The following is a 25,098-nucleotide window of genomic DNA, read 5'->3' as shown; positions in this document are numbered from 1 at the left end:
AAACCACATTTGGATGCAATGAGAAAAATCTTGAGATATGTGAAAGCTACATCACATTATGGACTCCTTTATGAGTATGGAAAAGTTATGGATGTTCATGGATATACATATGCAGATTGGGCAGGTAGTTCTTATGGCAGAAGATGTACTAGTGGCTATGCTTTCACATTGGGAAGTGCAATGGTGAGTTGGAGTAGCTAAAAGCAACCCAAATTTGCTTTATCTAACACAGAGGCAGAGTATAGAGAGGAGAAACTATGGTTGCATGTGAGGTGATATGGCTGAAAAATCTACTGGAAGATTTGAGACGGCAATGTGATGGAAAAGTTGTCATACATTGTGACAACATGAGTAGCATAAAGTAAAGTTGTCATACATTGTGACAACATGAGTAGCAATCCGGTCTATCATGCGAGGACCAAACACATTGAGGTCCACCATCACTTCATTAGGGAGAAAGTGTTGCATGGACAGATCGAGTTGACATATGTGAAGAATGAAGAGCAAGTTGCAGATATCTTTACCAAACCACCTGCTGGTAAAGAGAAGTTTGAGTGCAGATGGATATGGATATGATAAGCTTGAGGGGGAGCGTGGAGAATGCAAGCTCATCGGGATCTGGTGGATAGCGGTAACATGTGGACACCAGTCTTGGAGTGTGTGTGTGGACAATAATGGCCACATCTAGCTGGCTAAGTGTGTGGACATTAGACTTAGGTTATTCTCAATGTGAACTTATCACAATTGTAGTGTGCTGTGTTTTGTGGTGTGCAATGAAGGAAAGCTATGGAGCTTCTCTATTGTGTAGATGTTGATGGTTTTGAGATAATGAGAGCTAATTAGGGTTTGCCTCTCTATACTCGTGTCTATTTCATCTCTCTTTTCAATTGTCATCTCTCTAGGTGTAAGGTAAGAGAGATATGTTCCTCCACATGTAAGAGCACAGGGTGCAAGGTAAGAGAGATATGTTCCTCCACATGCAAGAGCACAGCGTGTACAAAGTGATCTACACGTTTTGAGAAGATCACAAAGGATTAGGTATCTAGTGGAGAGATTGACATATAAAGGGTATGCAATGCATTATGCATACATGACATCAATGATAAAGCATGTGGAACCATCATGTTTTGGAGAATCTATTGGAAAGCATGTATGGGAAAAAGCAATGGACAAAGAAATGGATGCCTTAGTATACAATGATACATGGGACTCGATTGCATTACCAAGTGGAAATAATGTCATTAGTTGCAAAAGGGTGTATAAAGTGAGATGTAAGGCAAATGGATTAATAGAAAGGCATAAAGCAAGGCTCATCACAAAGGGATATGCATAGACACATGGCTTGGATTATGATGAGACATTTAGCCGTGTGGCTAAGATGGGAACAATGAAATCTGTGATTGCATTGGTTGTGTCAAATGGTTGGAAAATGTGTTAAATGGATGTAAAGAATGCATTTCTAAATGGTGAATTGCAAGAATAAGTGTTCATGAAGCAGCCAGAAGGCTATGTGCATCCCAAATACCCTACACATGTATGTAAGTTGAAGAAGGTCTTATACGGATTAAAGCAAGCACCACGTGCTTGGATAGACAAGATAAGCAGGTATCTCATTACCATTGGTGTTCATATGGGAACATTAGGTTCATCACTATATGCAAAGAAGATAACACAAGGTATTGTGGTGATTGTCATCTATATAGATGACTTGATCGTGTAGGTGATTCAAGCAAGGATATTGCTGATGTGAAAGCTTCATTATGAGGTGAATTTGATATCAAATACTTGGGAGAATTGAGATACTTTCTTGGCATTGAAGTGGTAAAAAAAAAGGCATTTGGTTAGTTCAAAGACAATATGCAATGAACATGCTGGCAAAGTATGGAATGAGAGGTTGTAAGCTAATAAGCACCGTCTTGCTTTGGCACTCAATAGGAGTGTCGATAAAAGAAAACCTTTTCCTTAAGAAGTTTTGCACTCGTTTTACACAAGAAAACATGGCCTGACCAATGTCTGCATCATGCAATGCTTGAAATGTTCCGGTGTAAGGCTTTGCAATGGCTGCTCCTCTACCATGTTTGAAGGAAAAATATCTGCAAACAAGAAATAAGTTGACTTAGATTGAAACATCTCTGTCAAAAAATCTCACATGCCCCTTTCTTCCTGTTGCGATACTTATTACAATTGTATGGAAATCGAGTTTGTTGGTGAAGATGGATATCTCGTGCTGTGTAAACATGTTGTACCGTGGCCACTAGTTTTCCGTTGCTTGCCCTTCTTGAAGCCTTGTAAACGACCTTTCCAATGGTGCTTTAGTACATTTTCGTCGTCGAACTCGGTGAGGCCCGAGATTACAGCAGGCTATAGATAAACCCAAGCGCTCTTACGAAATGCCTCTCCCACCCAAGCACCATCATCGTCCTTCTTGTTGTGCAAGGATATCTCCTCAATCTCGTCTTTTGGTCTTCTTGGTGCGGCCATATCTTCTTGGAAGCTAGAGTAGAAAGGTTATGTTTAGAGTAAAAGGGAAAGAGATGTGCAGACTAGGGTTTTACGGGAGCCTTGAAGATGAAAGAGATGGAGCAGACTAGGGTTTTACGGGAGCCTTGAAGATGAAAGAGATGGAGCTCCGAGAAGGGAGGGAGATTAAGATGGAGGAGAAAGATTAGGATTTCGGGCTTTGATGGTTTCATTAGGGTTGGGCAAATGAGATAGAGATGGAAGAGAAAGGGAGAAAGAGTTTAATTTGGACGTTCAAGAGGGAAAGCGGACTTGAAAATGAAATTTTTGATTACAATGAAATTTGAGATGGGTTTTTAGGGGGAAATGTGAGTTTTGGGGGATCTCAAAAATTTTAAGGATTTTTTGAGCCACGAAAATGGTGGGACCATACCTACCCTAAACCCCCTACTTTTTTAAAGGGACAAGTGTAATTATTAGTACTGAAAGCCTAGTCCCCCTCCCTATAGCCTAGTCTCCCTCCCTATAGCCTAGTCTCCCTCCCTATATTCAAAGGAGACCAAATGTGCACAATTCTCTATTCCTATTGGTCCGTTGTTGCTAATTACTTTCATTAGTAAAAGGCCCAAAATATGTTCAAATGCCCCCTAATGACCGGAAATATTAACAGCACGGAGGGAGGGAGGCAAGATGGGAGATGAGGTGAGAGAGAGAGAGAGAGAGAGAGAGAGAGAGAGAGAGAGAGAGAGAGAGAGATGATGTGACCGAGGGGAGAGAGAAAGATGAGACGAGAGAGGGAGAGAGAGAGAGAGGATGGAGAGAGATAGAGAGAGAGGGTAGAGAAAGAGATGGGAGGAGAGAGATTAAAAGTGATTCGGATGAGAACTCAGAGGTCACCTCCCTCAAACGCCACTCTTCCCAAGCGGAAAAGAAACCCATAAACTATGAAAACTCAGAGGTCATCTCCCTGAAACCCACTCTTTCCAAGCAGAAAAAAAACGCCAACGCCCACCCAGGCTCATCTTGCCCCCCCCCAATAGTTTCATTAGAAGGTTTTCATAGTTTATGGGTTTATTTTTCGCTTGGAAAGAGTGGGTTTGAGGGAGGTGACCTCTGAGTTTCATAGTTTATGGGTTTCTTTTCCGCTTGGGAAGAGTAGGTTTGAGGGAGGTGGCCTCTGAGTTCTCATCCGAATCACTTTTAACAATCACGACATTATTGTCCTTGACAAGTGATTGTGCATTGTATTTCCACACTCTTGATGTCTTCTTCTTCTTTTAGACATGTGGTTCTGGTTTATCAGCCTTTTTAGGGGCTATTGTAGCCTTTGGGACTTGCACCTCTGGCACTTTGGCTATGAGTGTGTTTTTTGGGAGAGCTTGGTGGAGAGAGCTTGGGAGGGAGTTCTTGGTGGAAACCCTTCTCTCTTAAAGATGTGAACATTCTCTTTTTAGTCCCTCCACCACTAGCTCCTTCCATCTCCTCCCACTATCTCCACCACCACCTCTTCGCCTACCCCACTTTCTCCCCTTCAGCCTAGCTTAGCTCCTCTCTCTCCCTCTCCCTCTCCCATCCTCTCTCTCTCTCTCTCTCTCTCTCTCCTCTTATCCCTTTCTCACCTCCCTCCCACCTCCCTCTCACTCTCTCTCTTCCCATCTCTCTCTCTCTCTCTCTCTCTCTCTCTCTCCTTCTCCTCTTATCCCTTTCTCACCTCCCTCCCACCTTCCCTCTCACTCTCTCTCTTCCCATCTCTCTCTCTACCCTCTCTCTATCTCTCTCCATCCTCTCTCTCTCTCTCCCTCTCTCGTCTCATCTTTCTCTCTCCCCTCGGTCACATCATCTCTCTCTCTCTCTCTCTCTCTCTCTCTCTCTCTCTCTCTCTCTCTCTCTCTCTCTCTCTTTCTTACCTCATCTCCCAGCCTCCCTGCCTCCCTCCCTGCTCTGTTAATATTTTCGGTTAACATGGCCTTGACCATGCTACCTTACGATGCCATCACTTTATTTTTTCACTAAAAAGGCATCTTTGTATTTCAAAAGACGCAACACTTTGTATGACGGTAATTGTACCTTATGAGTGTGCAGCCTTCAATTGGGATTATTGTAAAATAGGGGAAGTCTTGGACTTCATATGTAACTGCTAGGCTAGTAAAATACCACCATGGACTAATTTGAAGTCATGGGGGTTGATTTAGTGTGAATTCTAGTCACATGTACATAAGTCAACTTCTTAACCAAAGCATAATAATTCCCCTTTACAATAGATTGTATGTGATCTCTCTCTCTCTCTCTCTCTCTCTCTCTCTCTTACATGTGATTTGTTGTTGTAATCTTGCATTGCATGATGGAGTGCAATTGTGATTAGGATATGATTAGTGGTTTTCTTTTGCATCATCTTTTCTTTTTCAAGTGAGTGTGACATGTTACCAAAGTAGAGAGCCTCTTCTTGCTTCCATCATAGCAAGATTGAGCACACTCTTTACGACCCATTAATTATGGAGCTCTCCGGTATGACAATTGAAAAGAGAGATGAAATAGACACAAGTATAGAGAGGCAAACCCTAATTAGCTCTCATTATCTCAAAAACATCAACATCTACACAATAGAGAAGCTCCATAGCTTTCCTTCATTGCACACCACAAAACACAGCAGCACACTACAATAGTGATAAGTTCACATTGAGAATAACCTAAGTCTAATGTCCACACACTTAGCCAGCTGGATGTGGCCATTATTGTCCACACACACACACTCCAAGACTAGTGTCCACATGTTACCGCTATCCACCAGTTCCAATGAGCTTGCATTCTCCACGCTCCCTCTCAAGCTTACCATATCCATATCCATATGCACTCAAACTTCTCTTTACCAAGTGGTTTGGTAAAGATATCTGCAACTTGCTCTTCATTCTTCACATATGTCAACTCGATCTATCCATCCAACACTTTCGCCCCCCTGATGAAGTGATAGTGGACCTTAATGTGTTTGGTCCTCGCCTGATAGACCGGATTGCTTGTTGCCAACTGTATGCTGCTCATGTTGTCACAACGTATGACAACTTTTCCATCACATTGTTGTCTCAAATCTTCGAGTGGATTTTTCAGCCATATCACCTCACATGCAGCCATAGCTTCTCCTCTATAGTCTGCCTCTGTGCTAGATAAAGCAAATTTGGGTTGCCTTTAGCTACTCCAACTCACCACTGCACTTCACAATGTGAAAGCATAGCCACTAGTACATCTTCTGCCACAAGAACTACCTGCCCAATCTGCATATGTATATCCATGAACATCCATAACTTTTTCGTACTCTCATAAAGGAGTCCATAATGTGCTACTGTAGCTTTCACATATCTCAAGATTTTTCTCACTGCATCCAAATGTGGTCTCCTTGGGCATTGTATAAATTGACTTACAAGCTCAACCGCATAGCATAAATCCGGTCTACTAGTGATAGTCATGTATATCAAACTACCAACCATCTTTCTATACATTGTCACATCCTCAATCTCTTCCTCACAATCAGCCCTTAGCTTCACATTTAGTTCCAATGGTGTGCTTATTAGCTTACAACCTCTCATTCCATACTTTGCCAGCATGTTCATTGCATATTGTCTTTGAACTAACCAAATGCCTTTTTCTTTACCACTTCAATTCCAAGAAAGTATCTCAATTCTCCCAAGTATTTCATATCAAATTCACCACATAATGAAGCTTTCACATCAGCAATATCCTTGCTTGAATCACCTATCATGATCAAGTCATCTATATAGATGAAAATCACCACAATACCTTGTGTTGTCTTCTTTACATATAGTGATGAATCTAATGTTCCCACATGAACACAAATGCTAATGAGATACCTACTTATCTTGTATATCCAAGCACGTGGTGCTTACTTCAATCCATACAAGACCTTCTTCAACTTACATACATGTGTAGGGTATTTGGGATGCACAAAGCCTTCTGGCTGCTTCATGAACACTGATTCTTGCAATTCACCGTTTAGAAATATATTCTTTACATCCATTTAACACATTTTCCAACCATTTGATGCAACCAATGCAATCACAGATTTCATTGTTCCCATCTTAGCCAAAGGGCTAAATGTCTCATCACATAATATCCAAGCCATGTGTCTATGCATATCCCTTTGTGACCAGCCCTGCTTTATGCCTTTCTATTGATCCATTTGCCTTACATTTCACTTTATACACCCTTTTGCAACTAATGTCATTATTTCCACTTGGTAGTGCATCATTGTATACTAAGGCATCCATTTCTTCGTCCATTGCTTTTTCCCATGCATGCTTTCCAATAGCTTCTCCAAAACATGATGGTTTCACATGCTTTATCATTGATGTCATGTATGCATAATACATTGCATACCCATTATATGTCAATCTCCCCACTGGATACCTAATCCTTTGTGATCTTCTTAAAACCTGTAGATCACTTGTACACCCTGTGCTCTTGCATGTGGAGGAACATATCTCTCTTTGCCTTACACCTAGAGTACCTAAGGCTGGGATGCCAAGTTCTTCATCTAAGCTTTCCGAGCTAGATGACTCATAACCTGTTATACCAATTCCTTCAACCTTCTTTTTTCCTCTATCAGCAACACTTTCACTTGTTCTCACACTACCATGTCTCAACCTTCCTGACGACCATGGACTTACATTGTCACATCCATGTTTCACTTGGCCCACATAATGAAATAGTACTCTTTTTTGGCAAGTTCACATGCACATCTTCATCTATGTCATCCACCATAGCATCATATTTGTTTTTGTACAAACTTGCTAACTCATCAAACACCACATCTCTAGAAATGAGCACTTGTTTAGTTTCATTTGACTATCCCTTGGGAAATGGCAACCTTGCTTGTTTCCCAAATTGGCATGCATCACACACGTGTACTCCCATTATATTTGAATCTAGATATACCACCAACAATGACTTGTTTGCATAGATTTCAGCTTTTGAATGTTTACATGACCAATCCTTTTATGCCAAATATCAATGTCATGCACTATCCCATGACCAATCCTTTTATGCCAAATATCAATGTCATGCACTATCCCATGACTATGAGAAAACATGGCTGACATCAATTTTGGAATGCTTGCATCTAGCTTGAATAATCTTCCTACTTTTTGAACTTTGGCAATAAATTTGTAGCCATGCTTGAAATCCTCAACAAAGCAACCATGTTCATTAAATCTCACTCTGCTGGCAATACTTGTTCAACCATTTGTCCCATTGATATGCCAAACTCTTTGTAGTATCGATGGACAATACAACACCTCAGATATAGTTTTCACCCTGCCATCATGCATCCTCAATGGCACACTACCAACATCTGTAATAGGATTCTGAGTATCATCACCTGTAGCAACATAACCCTGATTTTGTGTTGGCATCATATTATCAAACCACTCTCCATGACAAGTCATGTGGTTTGATGCTCCTGAATCCATGTACCATGTGTCATCACTCTCTTTGTAAGATGCCATAGTACCCATCACTCTCTTTGTAAGATGCCATAGTACCCATCACATGCTTCATGGTAAAAAAATGATCTATGTGTCCTTCATTACTAGATGATGCATAATTTCCATGTTGTACTCTACGACCATGAATATCATTTTTCTTTTTGTAGTAATCTCTAGCCGTGTGTGCAAGTTTGCCACAATAATGGCACTTAATGTCATGCATATTTTGTTGTTGTGGTTGCCAACGACCTCTACCATGAGATCCAAACCTCCCTCTAGCATGAGGGTAAAAACCTCTACCACCACATGCACCAAATGATGGCTGTGAATCCTATTGTTGTTGTGGTGGCCTATCATGCCAACCACGTCCACCTGTACGTCCTCTTGGACTAGCTCTTTCTTGCCTCTAGCACCTCTATGAGTGTAGAATCCCTTGCATGCCCACTTCTGCTAGATGAGGCACAATAAGGAATGAAATCAGCTCATCAAAATCTAGGGAGTCTCCACCTCTAACCCTGATAGAGGTTTCAAATTCTTCGTAATCCTTTCCCAAACCATTCAATGTAATGGCAACTCAGTCAAGTGCATCAGCACATTCTTTGATCTCCTGTACATAATCATTTATACTCCAACCACACCATGTATCTTTTGCTTCAATTGCATCTTCTTTGGTTATGTAGTTGTATCATACAGCTTCACTAATGTATCCCATGCATCGTTGGGATTATATGTGTCTTGAATATGGCATAACATGGTATTTGTCACACAAATGGAGAAATAATACAACACTTTGAAGGCCCTCTCTGTCCAATTCATATGTGCTGTAAGCTGGGCGGGTGTTGTATTCATTGGGAGAACCCTTGGCTCTGTCTCCTCACCTATCATCTCACCAAGTTCCATAGTCCTTTGCCTTCAAGGAAGTTTGTCATGTGGTACTTCCAAATCTGGAAGTTGTGTATATCAAGTTTTTCACCTACAATATTGTCTGGACTGTCACTCATTTTGCTCTAATCAACTCAAACACACATACATACATATACTTCGTTATTACCAATGATGTCCACACATTCCAAAATTTTTATGGAGACAAAATCTAGGACTCAAAACCATTGTTTGCATAAGCTGAAAACAACTTGGCGCCACTCACAAAATCTGAGAAACGTATCCAAAACAGTCTTCCACTTTTTGAAACACTCCAATGAGCTCACACTTTGCATAAAAATTCACCCAAGTAGCATTTGATCTCGACTATGTATGAACAGTCCATTATGCCCTGTTATGACAAGTTTTGCAAGCCTTCAAATCCTTCAAATCACTAAGAAATGATCAAGTGTAGGCCATATATGTTGACATCCATACATCCTCCACGTTGCATATAAACATCATAAGAACTCATTACATGCCAAACACTTGCCAAAAGTTGTTCTCTGTTTTGATGTAAACCTATAAACAGTGCAACCAAAATCTTATTCTAGGATAGATTGTGCAAGAGTAGAGAATTCACAAGAATTGATTCAACCATAAAAACCAATGCTTTGCAAGCTTCAACTAAATCAAATCAATTGAAATTCAAACACTTAACAAGATTAAAATACTTAGCTCAATAGACCATGTTGGGTGCAATCTTTCTCCCTCTTGTGCGTGGCCTCTCCCCACACAAGAGTATTTCTTTATTAGCTTTCTTTTCCACTAAAATTAGGCCATAGCCCCCAAAATATACAAGATGTGCTTTTTAGAGAGCACGGCACTCTTCTTTTACAAAAATAGTGTGTCAAATATTGGGACTAGGGTAAAGCCACATAGGCTTTAATAAATTCCACATAAATAAATGTATCTTTCCTAAAGATCAAAATGGAAAAATCATTTGCTAAGGTTGCAAGCTACTATGCTTGCCAAAAATGAAATGTGATGAACCAAGACATTTCTTCCAAAGTAAACTCTTCAATTCCCATAGTCTTCATCACCTAAAAATATAAGCCCAATTAATTATTAAATTAATCCCACAAATACTAAACAGGCACAACTCATGACTACGAGGCGTAAGTACCCCAGGAATCACCCTGCCATACAAATCTAACTGAAATAATCATAGATGGCCTCAAACATACGTCATATACTACACGTATTAATATTTATAGTGGTGTCACCCACGATATTAACCTAGCCGGCATGACGCAAGAGTAACCCAGGCATCCCCAAATCACTCAAGAGGGGATAAATAATATTTTTCTAGAGGACTTAAAATATATTCTCATGACATCCCTCTTGCTTGAGTTTGCAATTGTCCTCAATTGTTTGCAGATTTGTTGGGTTTGAAAAGAATAAAGAATTTCAGGGTAAACTCGGAAAAATTTCTCAGGCATCCATTTAGCATCTTCTTGAGGATGATTCTTGAAAGTAAAAAGATACTTGAAGTATTGATTACCTGTTCTTATTGTTGTTATCTCTTGGTCAATGATAGCATCAGGAACTAGTACTTCTTCCTCTCCTTCAATATAAGAGGTGGTTCCTCATATGTTGGGTGAGTAGGAAGTGTTCCTCGAAAAGGTTCTAAGAGATGGATATGGAAAGAAGTGTGGATATTCCAGTTAGATGGAAGCTCTAGTCTATAGGCCACATCATTAATCTTTTGAAGGATTTTAAATGGCCCATAATATCTAGGCGCTAGCTTCACTGCAGGGAATTTTTCCACACTCTTTAATCGACGTTTTTCAATTCTCAAAAGTACATAATCACCTTCTTGAAATGAAAAATCTTTACACTTCCTATTTGCTTGAGTTGTATACTTCTCTTGAGCTCTTGCAATACAATCACGCACGTCAGATAAAATGCGATCAAAGTCTCTAATATATTGGTCAGCAGCTTCAATCTTATGGGAGAGTCTAGTAGCCAGAATAGGCAAAGCTCTACCATAGATAATCTCAAATGGTGCTCGACCAGTAGCAGTATGAGGAGTATTATTATAAGCAAATTAGAGTAGGTGTATGTACTTATCCCATGCACTAGGTTGCTGGGAAACATAGGCTCTAAGCATATCTAAGATAGTGCTATTTGTGACTTCGGTCTATCCATTCGATTCCGGATGGAAAGCCGTGGAAAAATCTAACTTAGTGCCTAAGTTTGAGAAAAGAGCAACCCAAAAGTGACTACAAAATTTAGAGTCTCTATCAGAAACTATCACTTTGGGTAGTCCATGATGATGAACAAAGATTTGCTTGACAAATATGTTCGCGGCTTGCTGAGAAGATAGTGTCTTTTTACATGGAATGAAATAGGCTTGCTTACTAAACCTGTCTACTATTGTCCGAATCATGTCATGATGACTGGAAGTAGTAGGAAAGCCAGTAAGCCAGTAATGAAGTCCATAGACACTTGTTCCCATGGTCTATCTGGAATGGGTAGAGGCATAAGCAATCCCAAAGCTTTGCCTTTGTAGCTTTTAATTGTTTGGCAAATGTTACATTCAGCTACAAATTTAGCTACATCATTCTTCAAATGAGGCCAAAATAATTCTCGAGAAACTACTTGAAGTGTTGCGAAAACTCCTCTATGTCCCACAAATGGTGGTTGGTGCATCTCTTCCAAGACAAGTTGTCTATAAGGTTGAGTAACACACAATCTTTTCTCAAAGAAAAGATAGCCATTATTATGAGAATAACTTCCTTGAGGCGTCCAATTGTTTTCATGCAATTTGATCCATATTTCAGAAAAATCTGGATCAACTTCATAAGTTTCTTTCATAAGTACAAATGGTTCACTTTCAATAATGGAAATGTTGTTGATATTTGGTCTTCGACTCAAAGCATCGGCAACAATATTTTCTTTTCCAGGTTGGTATTGAATCATAGGTTGAAAACTTTGAATGAAAGATGCTCATTTGATGTGCCTATCTGAAATAAGGGGTTGCGAAAGCAAATGCCTAATGCTTTGTTGATCCGTCTTGAAAAGAAATTCAGAACCCATTAGGTAATGCTTCCAGATTTTCAAAGCATGCACTATTGCTGCTAATTCCTTGTCATATGTGCTATAATTTTGCTCTACAGGCTTAAGCTTTCTACTTTGATAAGCAATAGGATGGTTGTCTTGCATAAGAACAGCTCCAAATCCTTTGCCACTAGCATCAGACACTACTATACAGAATGTTCTTTGAAAATCAGGTTGTGTTAGAACTGGTGCTTGTGTTAAAGCATTCTTGAGTGTTGCAAAAGATTTATCTTGCTTTTCAATCCAATTGAAATTTGTAGCTTTCTTAAGGAGTTCAGTCAAAGGATGAGCAATACAAGCAAAATTCTTGCAAACTTCCTATAATAACTACATAGGCCAAGAAAAGATCTAAGATCATGTATGTTTCTAGGCATAGGCCAAGAAGCAATACACTCAATTTTCTTAGGATCTACACAAATCCCTTCAGCCGACACTATATGACCTAAGTATTCAATCTCTTCTTGAAAAAAAGAACTCTTTTCAGGATTGACATACAATTCATTTTCTCTCAAAAGGTTGAACACTTGTTCCAAGTGTTGTTCATGCTCTTGTCGATCCTTGCTGAAAACAAGAATGTCATCAGAGAACACTATAACAAAACTTTGAAACTTAAGGAATATGTGATTCATCATACGGCTGAAAGTAGCTGGAACATTGGTCAAACCAAATGGCATAACCAAAAACTCATAATCACCAGTTTGGGTTCTAAAAGCTGTCTTGAAAATGTCAGATTGAGCCATACGAACTTGATGATACCCAGACTTTAGGTCAATCTTGCTAAAGACCTTTGATCCTCTAAGCTTGTCGAGAAGATCATCTACCCTAAGGATAGGATATCTGTTCTTGACAGTAATTTTATTCAATGCACGGTAGTCTACACACATTCGGTAAGTTCCGTTCTTCTTCTTAACAAGAAGTACTGGAGCTCCAAAAGGTGAACTACTAGGTCGAATAAGGCCTCTCTCTAGCAAGTCTTCTATTTGGTTTTGGATTTCTTTTTGCTCTAAATTGTTGACTCTATAGGGAGCTTTACAAGGCGGAGAATTTCCAGGCAATATGTCAATACTATGATCCTCGGGCCTAGACTTAGGTAATCCTGGAGGTAGATCTTCCATAAAACAGTCACTAAATTTGGAGATAAAAAGATCAAACTTTGGACTTTTAGATGTGTCAGACTCAGCATCAAGCTGGTTAACCCATACCATATAAGTCTTGTCTCTTTTTCTTAGAGCTCTCTTTGCTTGAGTGTGACTCAACAAAGGACTCATTTCTTCTTTGACTTGACACTGGAGGATAATATTTTCATTGTCCTTTCTAAGAGCAATGCTATGAGTTTCATAGTCTATAATAGGATTGTACTTGTGTCTCCAAGGCATACCCAAAATTATATCTACCCCTTGTAAAGGTGCAACTAAGAAATCCCTCTTTTCTGTTAAGCGCTTGATGCATAAATCCAAATCTTTCAACTCTTGCATGCAATTATACGTTGTTCCAGTAAATGCTGCTTTGACTTTATAGTTCGTAGGTGAAGAATGAAGATTTAATGCTCTAAGTACCTTTTCAGAAATGAAATCATGTGTACTACCATCATCATGTAAAATAAGAACTTCATGTCCATTTATTGTTCCTTTTATTTTAAGCAAAGAATGAACATGAGGTTTACCTTCTTGTTCTGAGTAGTCTGGATCAGAATTACCCTCTTGCTTGAATGATTCTTCTTCATTGTCGTTCTTCAATCATATTGACTCGAGCTGCTGCTGCTGCTGCTGGTGTTGAATTCTTGATACGCTCCGGACAATTCGGTGCTATGTGACCTTCTTTGTGGCACCACCTATAGTTCTTTGGCAAAGTTCCCTATACGATGACAAGTTACTCAATGGAAGACAAGGTGAGTGCTTCTAATTAACACATTTGGTGCCACTACCACGGAATAACCTTAGGGATTAGCCTCAATTTTCGTCCATTCCAAGCATTGGAGACACCTAATATTTCCCATTGTTGATTAGGAGATCACACTTTGAAAACCAATGGTATTAGAGAATTGAAAGTTATTTTGATGTTGTTCATACATGTGTTTTTTATTTGGGTTAATTTGTATTGCATTAGAGTAGAGAATTTGTAAGAAAAATAGCATTTAGGAAGAGGGTTTATGCTTGAAAAGAGAGAGAAATCTGTGTTTTTTGCATTAATTTGGTGTTTTTTATTTGTTTTACTTGCATTAATATGATGTTTTTTGTTTGTTTTAGTTGTATAATCTTATGTAGCAAGTGCATAAGGTCATTAGGAATGAAAAACATTACACAAAACCTCCATAAATCGCTTAATTTTTGCTAATTAATCCTTAATTTCTAGTTTTTTATTAGTAGATCATTAGTAAACTTGAAAGAATCCAAAAAACACATAATTGGACTCAATTTGTGAGATGGGAATTGATTAGAATTTATTAGAGTGTCAAAGGGGCTGGTCATAGTGCAATTTATCATAAAATCATCACTTCAAACCCTAATCTATGCACATTAGGCATAAATCACTCTTAAAGCCCCAATTTCCCTCTTCAAATTAGGAGAATTAGAGACCAAAAAAGAGTGGTGAGTTTGACTAATCACACATAGGCTTTAGTAATCTAGTCACTAAGCTACCCAATTAATCTACCACCCCAAAGGATCATCTAATTGGGAGTTAATAGGTGCTTAATTTTGGTGACTAACATGCCAATTAGTTCATGGATTAAGCCAAGCTTTAATCATGGCCACAATTTGCGAAATCACTAAAGTAGGAGGGGTTCCTGAAAGTTGATAATTTTTGAAAACTCCCCTCCCCCAAAAAAAAGCTTAATCTCTAAAAGTTAGTATTTTCTTGCATTTTAATATTAATTTTTGTTATTTTTATTGCTTATTTCTTCTCTTCCCTAATCTCTTATTTTTCCATATGTGTGTGTGTGTGTGTGTGTGTGTGTAGTACTGCTTTATACATTTACATATATCCACATATATTTTTTCTTTTATCTTTTCTTTTTCCTCTTAAACAAAAAGAATAGAAAACAAAAACAAAAACGTCCATTTCCCCTGCCTGCCTGTGTACCTACCCCACCTGTGCACCTTCACGTCCGGTCCAACTATCACCTACGCCCTGTGGCCCCCTCTCCTGCATGTTGTGCACCGTGACATGAGCTCCACTCCCCCACCTACTCCATGACCCCACCCATCACTCGCCAACGTGCTTCCACGCCACCTCTATGCCTACCAACTATGCCGGCCTCCCGCCCTTTGCATGTCTTGCATCATTGGGGCCCCGCCACACCTCCTTTCCGCTTGCACGCTGCACCACCTGCACGCCTTGCAAAAAAAAACACCCACGTCCATGCTGCCTGAGCAGTTGGCTCTGCAACTGCGCTCACTCCACATGTTTCTGTGCTCGGGCCCCGCCGCTCCTCCACGTGCCTCCACACCTCCTGTGCAGCAACTGTATAAGAGTCCTCCTCAGCCTGAATAATGAATAAGCTTTTACCTCAATCCCCTTTCAGTGATTTAGATGCTATAAAGGAAGATATTGTTTGCTCTTCCCAACGCCCTTTTTGGCACCCTTATTTGGCTTCTTCCTTAGGAGTATCCTTGGGCTATTAGTGATATTTAAATGGTCACCCATCCTTGTGTGGTTGGATCACTATATGGCTTTCTATTTCTTCTCTGCTTAGGGATCCACATCAGCTTGTCATCAATTTTTGTCGGCATTTTAGGGATACTCTCCTTTGGAATCCACACCTGTTTAGGGTTTTTTTTCTTGGGCTTTAGCTATTTGGTTGGCTCATAATTAGGTTTCCTTGGTGTCTTCGATACCCACATTTGCTTCATCCTGGTTCATTGGGACTTTTTGAGAAACCGAGGTAGCAGGATTGGACGTATTGGTTGCTAGCATTTGGTTTCTTTTATGGTGCCTCCTTGATTTTTAAAGAAGATTTCATCCTTTGGTTGGGATTTTAACTCCTTTACTTTTGGTTTTAAGGATGTGATGGGGGTTGATTAGAGGCTTTGAGTTTATGAATAATTGCACTTACCGGCTGAATGGGACCTACTTGTAGTAATGTTAGTAACTTTTGTATATCAGTAGAGATCTCTATCCCAACTCTTTTGTGCTAACTTGATTGTGGTTGTCCTCATGGTCCAATCAATGTTGCAGTCATGTTTAACAATCCATCCCCTTCCAAGGATGATCTCTTTAAGTATTATACATAAAAACTACCTTCCACCAATGGGATAAAAATTGATGTGGAACTTAATCTTTCACATCCCTTTACATTCATTATAAAAACTTGAGACTATTTGTACCAAAGCTTTGGTCGGATCAAGGGGCAGGTTTCCCATATGAGACCCAAGTCTCATATAACTAAGTTTTTTCCTGCTCCTATATCCAACAAAGCAAGTTTGGCTATGTTTTTTTTGTTCACGAGGAAATCTAAGCACCTCACCAACATGCCAACGTGCTACTCCTTTGCAAGGCTCATATAAGGAGAGACTTTCTCATGAATTTAAGGATCACCAACCCAAGCAAATCATCGAAGAGCTTAGTGTTTAGGGACATGGATAAGGTTGGCTTTTGCAATTAGAAAAATCCTTCTAAATAATTTCTAAATTCATCTAGGGTATTTTCTTTTACCTAAAGTTATTTTCTCTCTCTATAACCCTAATCCCTTTTTCTCTCTCTAGGCTTTCCCTAAAATAATTGGAAAGCATCCTATTCTGGATGATTATTCCTTCGGATGGCATTAATGAACACCCCTCTCTAACTGGATAGATAAAGGATGTACGACAACTTGTGGATGGATCGAGGATGGATAACAACTCATGGACGGACGAGGGATCATGGACGAACAGTGGCATGATGGATTGTAAACCATTCGATAACTTCATCCAAGATCGAGCTGTGAGGCTTGCAAGCATGGGGTATTGTTGCACTCCTGTTAAGAATGTACATACCTGTGTTAACTGCCTTAGTCCAAAAGGATTTAAGTAGATTCCTGTTATTAAGCATACTCCTTTCCATCTCAACATTAGCACAATTCTTGTGCTATGCAACACCATTTTGCTACAAAGTGTGAGAGGTAGTGAGTTTTCCCTTTAGGTACCACCGTCTACCCATAAAGATGTTCTAGATGATTGTGTAGCAGTTTCCCCACCTCCAACGCCCATCCAGGCTCATCTTGCCCCCCCCCCCCCCCCAATGTCTAGACAATTGTGATCAATCATGCAGATCTCAATGATGCACGACTATTGTTTCGTGTACCTTTTTCACATAAATACTAAAACAACCTCACGGGTTTGACCTCTTCCTCCTCATGATTGTTATGCATTTCAGCCATGTGGATAGGTATAATACCTTTCCTTTGCTTTTCTTTTTTTGCCCCAGCTTTAGCTTCCCGTTGGGATTGTCTCTTCATCTTAGTCTCATGTTTTCTCTTTTTTTGAGCCTTTGTGAATGGCTTAAATTTATTCATAAGACAGTGGCCCATAGTATTTTCTAAGTTTGCTCCCATTGAGGAATCCTTCCATTTGTACTCCATCAAGAATTTCTAGATGTGATGTCCCTCTAGTTGTGAGTTTGTAGATTCTGAAAGGACCCATCCCTCTCAACTTTAAATTCCTTTTATTTTTGTTCAGGTTATAAAGTAGAACTAGGTCCCCTTCCTTGAACCTCTTGGTTTTGATATTGGCATCTTTTCCTTCTCTTTTTCTCGGCATCCGTGCCCACCACACTAAGTATAACCTTGCTTCATTAAGTTTCTGGATCTCTATGAGTCGTTCAGACAACTCACTGTCCGCTCATTCCATTTGCTATTCTACCCTCCTCAAGGTTGGGATCATGAATTCAATCGAGAGTATGGCATCAAGTCCAAAAGTCCAAAGACTAGGTTATATGATGTAGTCCCAATTGAGGTATTATAGGCAATTCGAGAGTATGGCATCAAGTCCAAAAGTCCAAAGACTAGGTTATATGATGTAGTCCCAATTGAGGTTTTATAGGCAATTTTGCAAGACCATAAAGTGAATGAGAGATTATTCTCCAAATTCATCCTTGATGCCTCAACTGTCTTTGTAAACACAGTGCATAGGAGCTTCTTTGTAAGGACAATGCATAGGACCTTGTTTATTCTTTCAACATAGGGTCTTGCTTATGCTTTCATTCCATTTGCTGTGTTACCTTCCTTGAGGTTGGGATCATGAATTCAATCGAGAGTACGGCATCAAGTCCGAAAGTCCAAAGACTAGGTTATACGATGTAGTCCCAATTGAGGTTTTATAGGTAGTCTTGCAAGCCCATAAAGTGGATGAGAGCTTATTCTCACAATTCATCCTTGATGCCTCAACTGTCTTTGTAAACATAGTGCATAGGAACTTATCTTTGTAAGCACAATGCATAGGACCTTGTTTATGCTATCTAGTTTTTTGTGGATAGTACACAGAAGACTTGTGGTTACTACCATCAATCCTTCTAAGAGAAAATCCTTTGTGGTTACTACCATCAATCCTTCTAAGAGAAAATCCACCATGTCACTTAAGAAATTGGAAAGTAACTCAACTGTGTAGAACCAAATTGGAACGTATACAAATATTCGTTATAGAAAACTTAGCGCATTGATACAAATCCTAATTCACGTGATTTGTACGAGACTTGTGCATTCTTATGAAAGAAAATGGCTTGATCAAGATAATGCTAATTTGTTTTTTGTTAATTAGGAAAATGATGGATGACCCCGACATCTATTCTTGCTCTGAGTCTATAAGATTTCACTCTATGCTGAGAGTTGATGTGTGTTGCATGTGGTTAATAACCAAGTTTTTGTATGAGAAAGTGGTTGTAAGATTCAAATCTCCCAATGGCTCTCATTTTGTCAACACTAGTCCAAAACCCATCCTTCGGATGGGAGAGGAAAGGATACCATAGAGATAGGCCTTAAATTTGAATCCCATTTTGGGCCTCATCCCTCATAATCTACTTTAAAAAAGCACTACACTTGGCTACCTATATATGAAGGCACCACACTTGCCATATGTAATGAAAGGATTCTAGTGTGCACATACATATGGGGGATGGGCCTAGGCACATGGGGGCTTAGGGGCATTTGCACATACGTTGTGTAGGGAATATAGGGGCATAAAATGCACCAGCTCTAGGATATTGTACCCTTTTGATACCTTTTACCCTTTTATGATGATATAACATCTTGTCTTCTCGAAGCTTATGCCCAAGCTTCCATGGTGGCTGATTCTCTTCTTGTAGAGCAGCACCTACTTGAGTTCAGTTCCGTATCACATCATTTGCATCCTACATTGATCTGTACTTATTGAAATGACTTGCAAAGATCTTGCACTAGGAAAATCATAGCACTTGTACCATAAGAGAGATATGTTCCTCCACATGCAAGAGCACAGGGTGTAAGGTAAGAGAGATATGTTCCTCCACATGCAAGAGCACAGCGTGTACAAAGTGATCTACAGGTTTTGAGAAGATCACAAACGATTAGGTATCTAGTGGAGAGATTGACATATAATGGGTATGCAATGCATTATGCATACATGACATCAATGATAAAGCATGTGAAACCATCATGTTTTGGAGAATCTATTGGAAAGCATGTATGGGGAAAAAGCAACGGACAAAGAAATGGATACCTTAGTATACAATGATACATGGGACTCGATTGCATTACCAAGTGGAAATAATGTCATTAGTTGCAAAAGGGTGTATAAAGTGAGATGTAAGGCAAATGGATTAATAGAAAGGCATAAAGCAAGGCTGGTCACAAAGGGATATGCATAGACACATGGCTTGGATTATGATACCGTGTGGCTAAGATGGGAACAATGAAATCTGTGATTGCATTGGTTGTGTCAAATGGTTGGAAAATGTGTTAAATGGATGTAAAGAATGCATTTCTAAATGGTGAATTGCAAGAATAAGTGTTCATGAAGCAGCCAGAAGGCTATGTGCATCCCAAATACCCTACACATGTATGTAAGTTGAAGAAGGTCTTGTACGGATTGAAGCAAGCACCACGTGCTTGGATAGACAAGATAAGCAGGTATCTCATTAGCATTGGTGTTCATGTGGGAACTTTAGATTCATCACTATATGCAAAGAAGACAACACAAGGTATTGTGGTGACTGTCATCTATATAGATGACTTGATCGTGTAGGTGATTCAAGAAAGGATATTGCTGATGTGAAAGCTTCATTATGTGGTGAATTTGATATGAGATACTTGGGAGAATTGAGATACTTTCTTGGCATTGAAGTGGTAAAAAAAAAGGCATTTGGTTAGTTCGAAGACAATATGCAATGAACATGCTGGCAAAGTATGGAGTGAGAGGTTGTAAGCTAATAAGCACCGTCCTGCTTTGGCACCAAATAGGAGTGTCGATAAAAGAAAACCTTTTCCTTAAGAAGTTCTGCACTTGTTTTACACAAGAAAGCATTGCCTGACCAATGTCTGCATGCAATGCTTGAAATGTTCCGGTGTAAGGCTTTCCAATGGCTGCTCCTCTACCATGTTTGAAGGAAAAATATCTGCAAACAAGAAATAAGTTGACTTAGATTGAAACATCTCTGTCAAAAAATCTCACATGCCCCTTTCTACCTACTACGATACTTACAATTGTCTGGAAATCAAGTTTGTTGGTGAAGATGGATATCTCGTGCTGTGTAAACATGTTGTACCGTGGCCACTAGTTTTCCATTGCTTGCCTTATTGAAGCCTTGTAAACAACCTTTCCAATGGTGCTCTAGTACATTTTCGCCGTCGAACTCGGTGAGGCCCGATTGCAGCACAACAGGCTGTAGATAAACCCAAGCGCTCTTACGAAATGCCTCTCCCACCAAAGCACCATCATCGTCCTTCTTGTTGTGCAAGGATATCTCCTCAATCTCGTTTTTTGGTCTTCTTGGTACGGCCATATCTTCTTGGAAGGTGGAGTAGAAAGGTTATGTTTAGAGTAAAAAGGAAAGAGATGTGCAGACTAGGGTTTTACGGGAGCCTTGAAGATGAAAGAGATGGAGCTCCGAGAAGGGAGGGAGATTAAGATGGAGGAGAAAGATTAGGGTTTCGGGCTTTGATGGTTTCATTAGGGTTGGGCAAATGAGATAGAGATGGAAGAGAAAGAGAGGAAGAGTTTAATTTGGACGTTCAAGAGGGAAAGCGGACTTGAAAATGAAATTTTTGATTACAATGAAATTTGAGATGGGTTTTTGGGGGGAAATGTGAGTTTTGGGGGGATCTCGAAAATTTGAAGGATTTTTTGAGCCACGAAAAATGGTGGGACCATACCTACCCTAAACCCCCTACCTTTTTAAAGGGACAAGTGTAATTATTAGTACTGAAAGCCTAGTCCCCCTCCCTATAGCCTAGTCTCCCTCCCTATATTCAAAGGAGACCAAATGTGCACAATCCTCTATTCCTATTGGTCCGTTGCTAATTACTTTCATTAGTAAAAGGCCCAAAATATGTTCAAATGCCCGCTAATGACAGAAAATATTAACAGCACGGAGGGAGGGAGGCAAGATGGGAGATGAGGTGAGAGAGAGAGAGAGAGAGAGAGAGAGAGAGAGAGAGAGAGAGATGATGATGTGACCGAGGGGAGAGAGAAAGATGAGACGAGAGAGGGAGAGAGAGAGAGAGGATGGAGAGAGATAGAGAGAGAGGGTAGAGAAAGAGATGGGAGGAGAGAGATTAAAAGTGATTCGGATGAGAACTCAGAGGTCACCTCCCTCAAACGCCACTCTTCCCAAGCGGAAAAGAAACCCATAAACTATGAAAACTCAGAGGTCATCTCCCTGAAACCCACTCTTTCCAAGCAGAAAAAAAACCCATAAACTATGAAAACCTTCTAATGGAACTGAAGGATTACCCCAACCCCTTGTTGGAGAAAGTGAGGATGAAACAAGCCAAGGAGCTTGTAAAAGGAAGGTACGTGACACTAAACTAGAGCTAGTGCTAGAGCAGGTGGTTCAATACAAAGCACTAATCCCACTTGAGGATATCTTCCTAGACCCTATCCCAAAGCCAATCATAGAACTAGTAAAGGGATCTTAGAGCTTTCCCAAGGTGTCAGACAGACCCATAACCATTCTCAAGAGGTCATAGATAGAACAAGTTTCGAAGCCCTCTACCTCTAGAACCAATCCAAGCAAGCCCCACATTGCTAGATACATTGAGGGAGGACTTAGTGGGAGGTGAAAAATGGCCTTCCATGGCTCACCATAGCCAATGCAACATTTTCTCTGAGGCGATCGGTGGAATGAGGACTTTATCTCATCCCCATCACACAGGCACCACCTCCTAGGGAAGGAACAGTGTATGTCCCTTACGCATTTAGCCAGCTCCTTTTGAGGAACATGACCAATTCCATTGGCATCTTGCAAGATGCAAAAATCAAGACTTTTGGACTAGGCTTCCACTACACATTTATGGTGTAGACTTTTAGAGAGGAGATGGTCATACACAATGATCCTCAAAAGGCCTTACATGAGGGAAGCAAGGTTGGTTCATTATTGGGAGACCAATCGCATTTATATACACAAAGAAAACCAACCCTTGAAGATAACCTGTGTGGACAGGGCAGAATTATCCCATGGGTTGAGGCCGCCTCGCAATGATGAGTGTGATACAACATGTCTAAACGTTGCAACAACAGGGTAAAGATGAGAACCAGAACTATGAGCCTTTCCCACACCCGAAGACTCTGAGGATTAGGTCCATTTCTTGGTCACCAATATTTTCTTGGAATTAGTTATGCATATTTTGTATTTACTAATATATGTACTTAACACATGGAGATAGGGAGGACTCCTCCCATGGGTTGAGGAGGCCACCTCGCCAATGATGAGTGTGATACAATTGTCTGAACCGCTTTGGTCAACATGTCTAAATGAGCTTAGGAGGTTGAGGTATAAGAAAGGGGATTTATGTAGTGCAATAGTGTCTATAAATGTGTTTGGGAGGAGTGAAGGAGCTTAGTGGTGGTGGTTAACCACACTGGAATGACATGAAGGGGCACGTTCCGAATGAAGGTCGGCGGGTAAGTGTGTGAGAGGCTGGCTGGCTGGCCAGCAGCCAAAGAGAAACGGTGGTGGGATGCCGCCCAGACACACGACGGGGAAGAAGCGAAGCAGTTGTTGTTGGGCTTTGCAAAATATATATATATATATGCCAAAAATGGCGGGTGGGGGAAACACCCGTCAGATCGCTCAGCAGCCTTCACCACCGGCGGAATGAGCACGGCGGGACGGTCATCAAGGCGCAGGGCGGAGGGCGGGGACACCCAGCAGCCCTGGCAAGTTATTCACGCTCTGGCGGCTGAGCCTTCTTTCGTCTTCCGGGCTGTGCGACTTGTCAGAGCAGGAATGCTCAGGCAAGATGTACGAACTATAGAACAGATCCTGTTCAAGTATAGTCGTGCTAGATGAGGAGTCCCCCGTCGAGCCCATAAAGGTAACGCTTAAGCTGGCAATCTTGCTATGTGGGTTTTTCACCCCTCTATCTCCGCACCTTATGATGATTAAATTGCGTGTCATAGGCTAGGGCTTCAAATACAACCAATTTCCTCGCGCACCACACCTCCTCCTCCTCCTCTCATATGCAACATTAATGGCGAGCTCGAGCATATCATGACATTGCTATCACTGATGACTGCGTGTGGTGGTGAGATCAAATCACGATGTGTTATAATCTATGTACCATGCTATCGACCATAATATTCTACGGCCTCCATGTGAGCCCTTAGACCCCTTTCAAAGCCTTATGCTTCCCAACATCTACACAATCATCGTTCTAGGTATAGCATGGATCCATGGAGCGTTCGCGCACGACCGTAGTGGGAGGCCCTTCACCGTTTTGTACATGGGCTGTGGTTTATGCTCTTTGGGATATGGGGAGTTATTGTTTGTGCAGTCCACTAGAACGCTCCAATATCATGTGACTTTTACCTCTCATGCACCACCCTTTCTCGTCCTCCACCCACATAGGTAAATCAAGGATGCACTAGGGCCACATAGGTGGTAGGGTTTTTGTAAGCCTTGGGAGGCTTTTCACATTCGCCTAATCGCAATCCCTCCCTTCCCATTAGGACTCGTTTCTAAAGGCCTCCAGATGTTAGGAAACTTGGGAAAATCACGAGTCCCACCTTGTAAAGATTTTTGGATTACCTACAATGGTAAGTGTCTGCACACCCAGTGCCCGTAATGGATGCATTTTGTTACTCGAGTTGAGGGGCTCTGCATCATTTTGATGAGCTTGGCTTCCACCTAGATTAAGAATGAGACGTTGTTGGTTTTTAAGCCATCTTGTGCTGGGACAATCTTCACACTACTGTGCTCATCATCAGAGACTTCATCGAATTATAGGGAAGTTGGGATTCCATCATGCAAAGGCTGAGAAGAAGAGGGTAGTTCTTGGATTTGCTTCTGAAGCTGCTCTTGCTCTTGCTCTTGCTCTTCTTTAGTCCGTGTGTGCTCTATCTTAGCTTTTCCCTTATCTTGCTTTTTGGGCACCCATACCTGTTTTGGTGTGATTTGTTGATGCAAGATTCTTGAGCGTGATGATGATTTTGTTAACTTTTCTTTCCTCGCTCTAGGAGGGTTGCATCTTTTAATCCCACCTTGTAAAGAGTGAGAAAGACAGCTAGGTTGCACAGGTAAGCCCAGGGCCAGGGATCTATGTTTGCACCTCTCTTAGAACTTGGTGCTACCCAGGGTTTCGCTCAACTGTTGGTTTCTGTTTGAAGAAGAAAACCTGCAGAGGTGGTTGTAGGGTCAGCTAAACATCAGGGTCAGTCACTTGAAGGGTCAAACTAGTCTTTCTGGGTTGAGAGGAAGCTATTTTGAGTCAGGTCTGATAGTCAGAGGTCTGTGAGGGCCAATCACATAGTTTTAATGCTGGAGAGTATTTAACAGAGTTAGAGGGAGTCAGGTGCTGTCAGATTAGGAGTTGCAAGGCTAGATCATTGTTGATTCTTAGGTGTCTAGGGGTTTGTAAAAGTGTTAGAGGAAACAAGAGTGGAGAGTTCTGAGTCAGGTAGGAGTCAGCTGATAGTTGGAAGTGGTGTGGGGTGACAGATTCAGTAGAGTTCTGGACCAAAGGATTTGAGAGAGTTGATGGTCCTGGAAGAAAGTC

General features: G+C 40.7%; 1 non-coding gene across 1 annotated transcript; it reads right to left on the bottom strand.

The window, feature by feature from the left end:
- Nucleotides 1-23,159: 23,159 nt before the first annotated feature.
- Nucleotides 23,160-23,384, bottom strand: LOC147612542 (small nucleolar RNA U3). The gene has a single exon (XR_015263568.1). It is a non-coding gene; the product is annotated as a small nucleolar RNA U3 (small nucleolar RNA).
- Nucleotides 23,385-25,098: the final 1,714 nt, after the last annotated feature.

Source organism: Cibotium barometz, chromosome 45, assembly GCF_041138505.1.
Source record: "Cibotium barometz isolate CiBa-2024 chromosome 45, ASM4113850v1, whole genome shotgun sequence".
Classification (NCBI taxonomy): Eukaryota; Viridiplantae; Streptophyta; class Polypodiopsida; order Cyatheales; family Cibotiaceae; genus Cibotium; species Cibotium barometz.
This window is presented reverse-complemented; position numbering and strand designations above follow the sequence as displayed.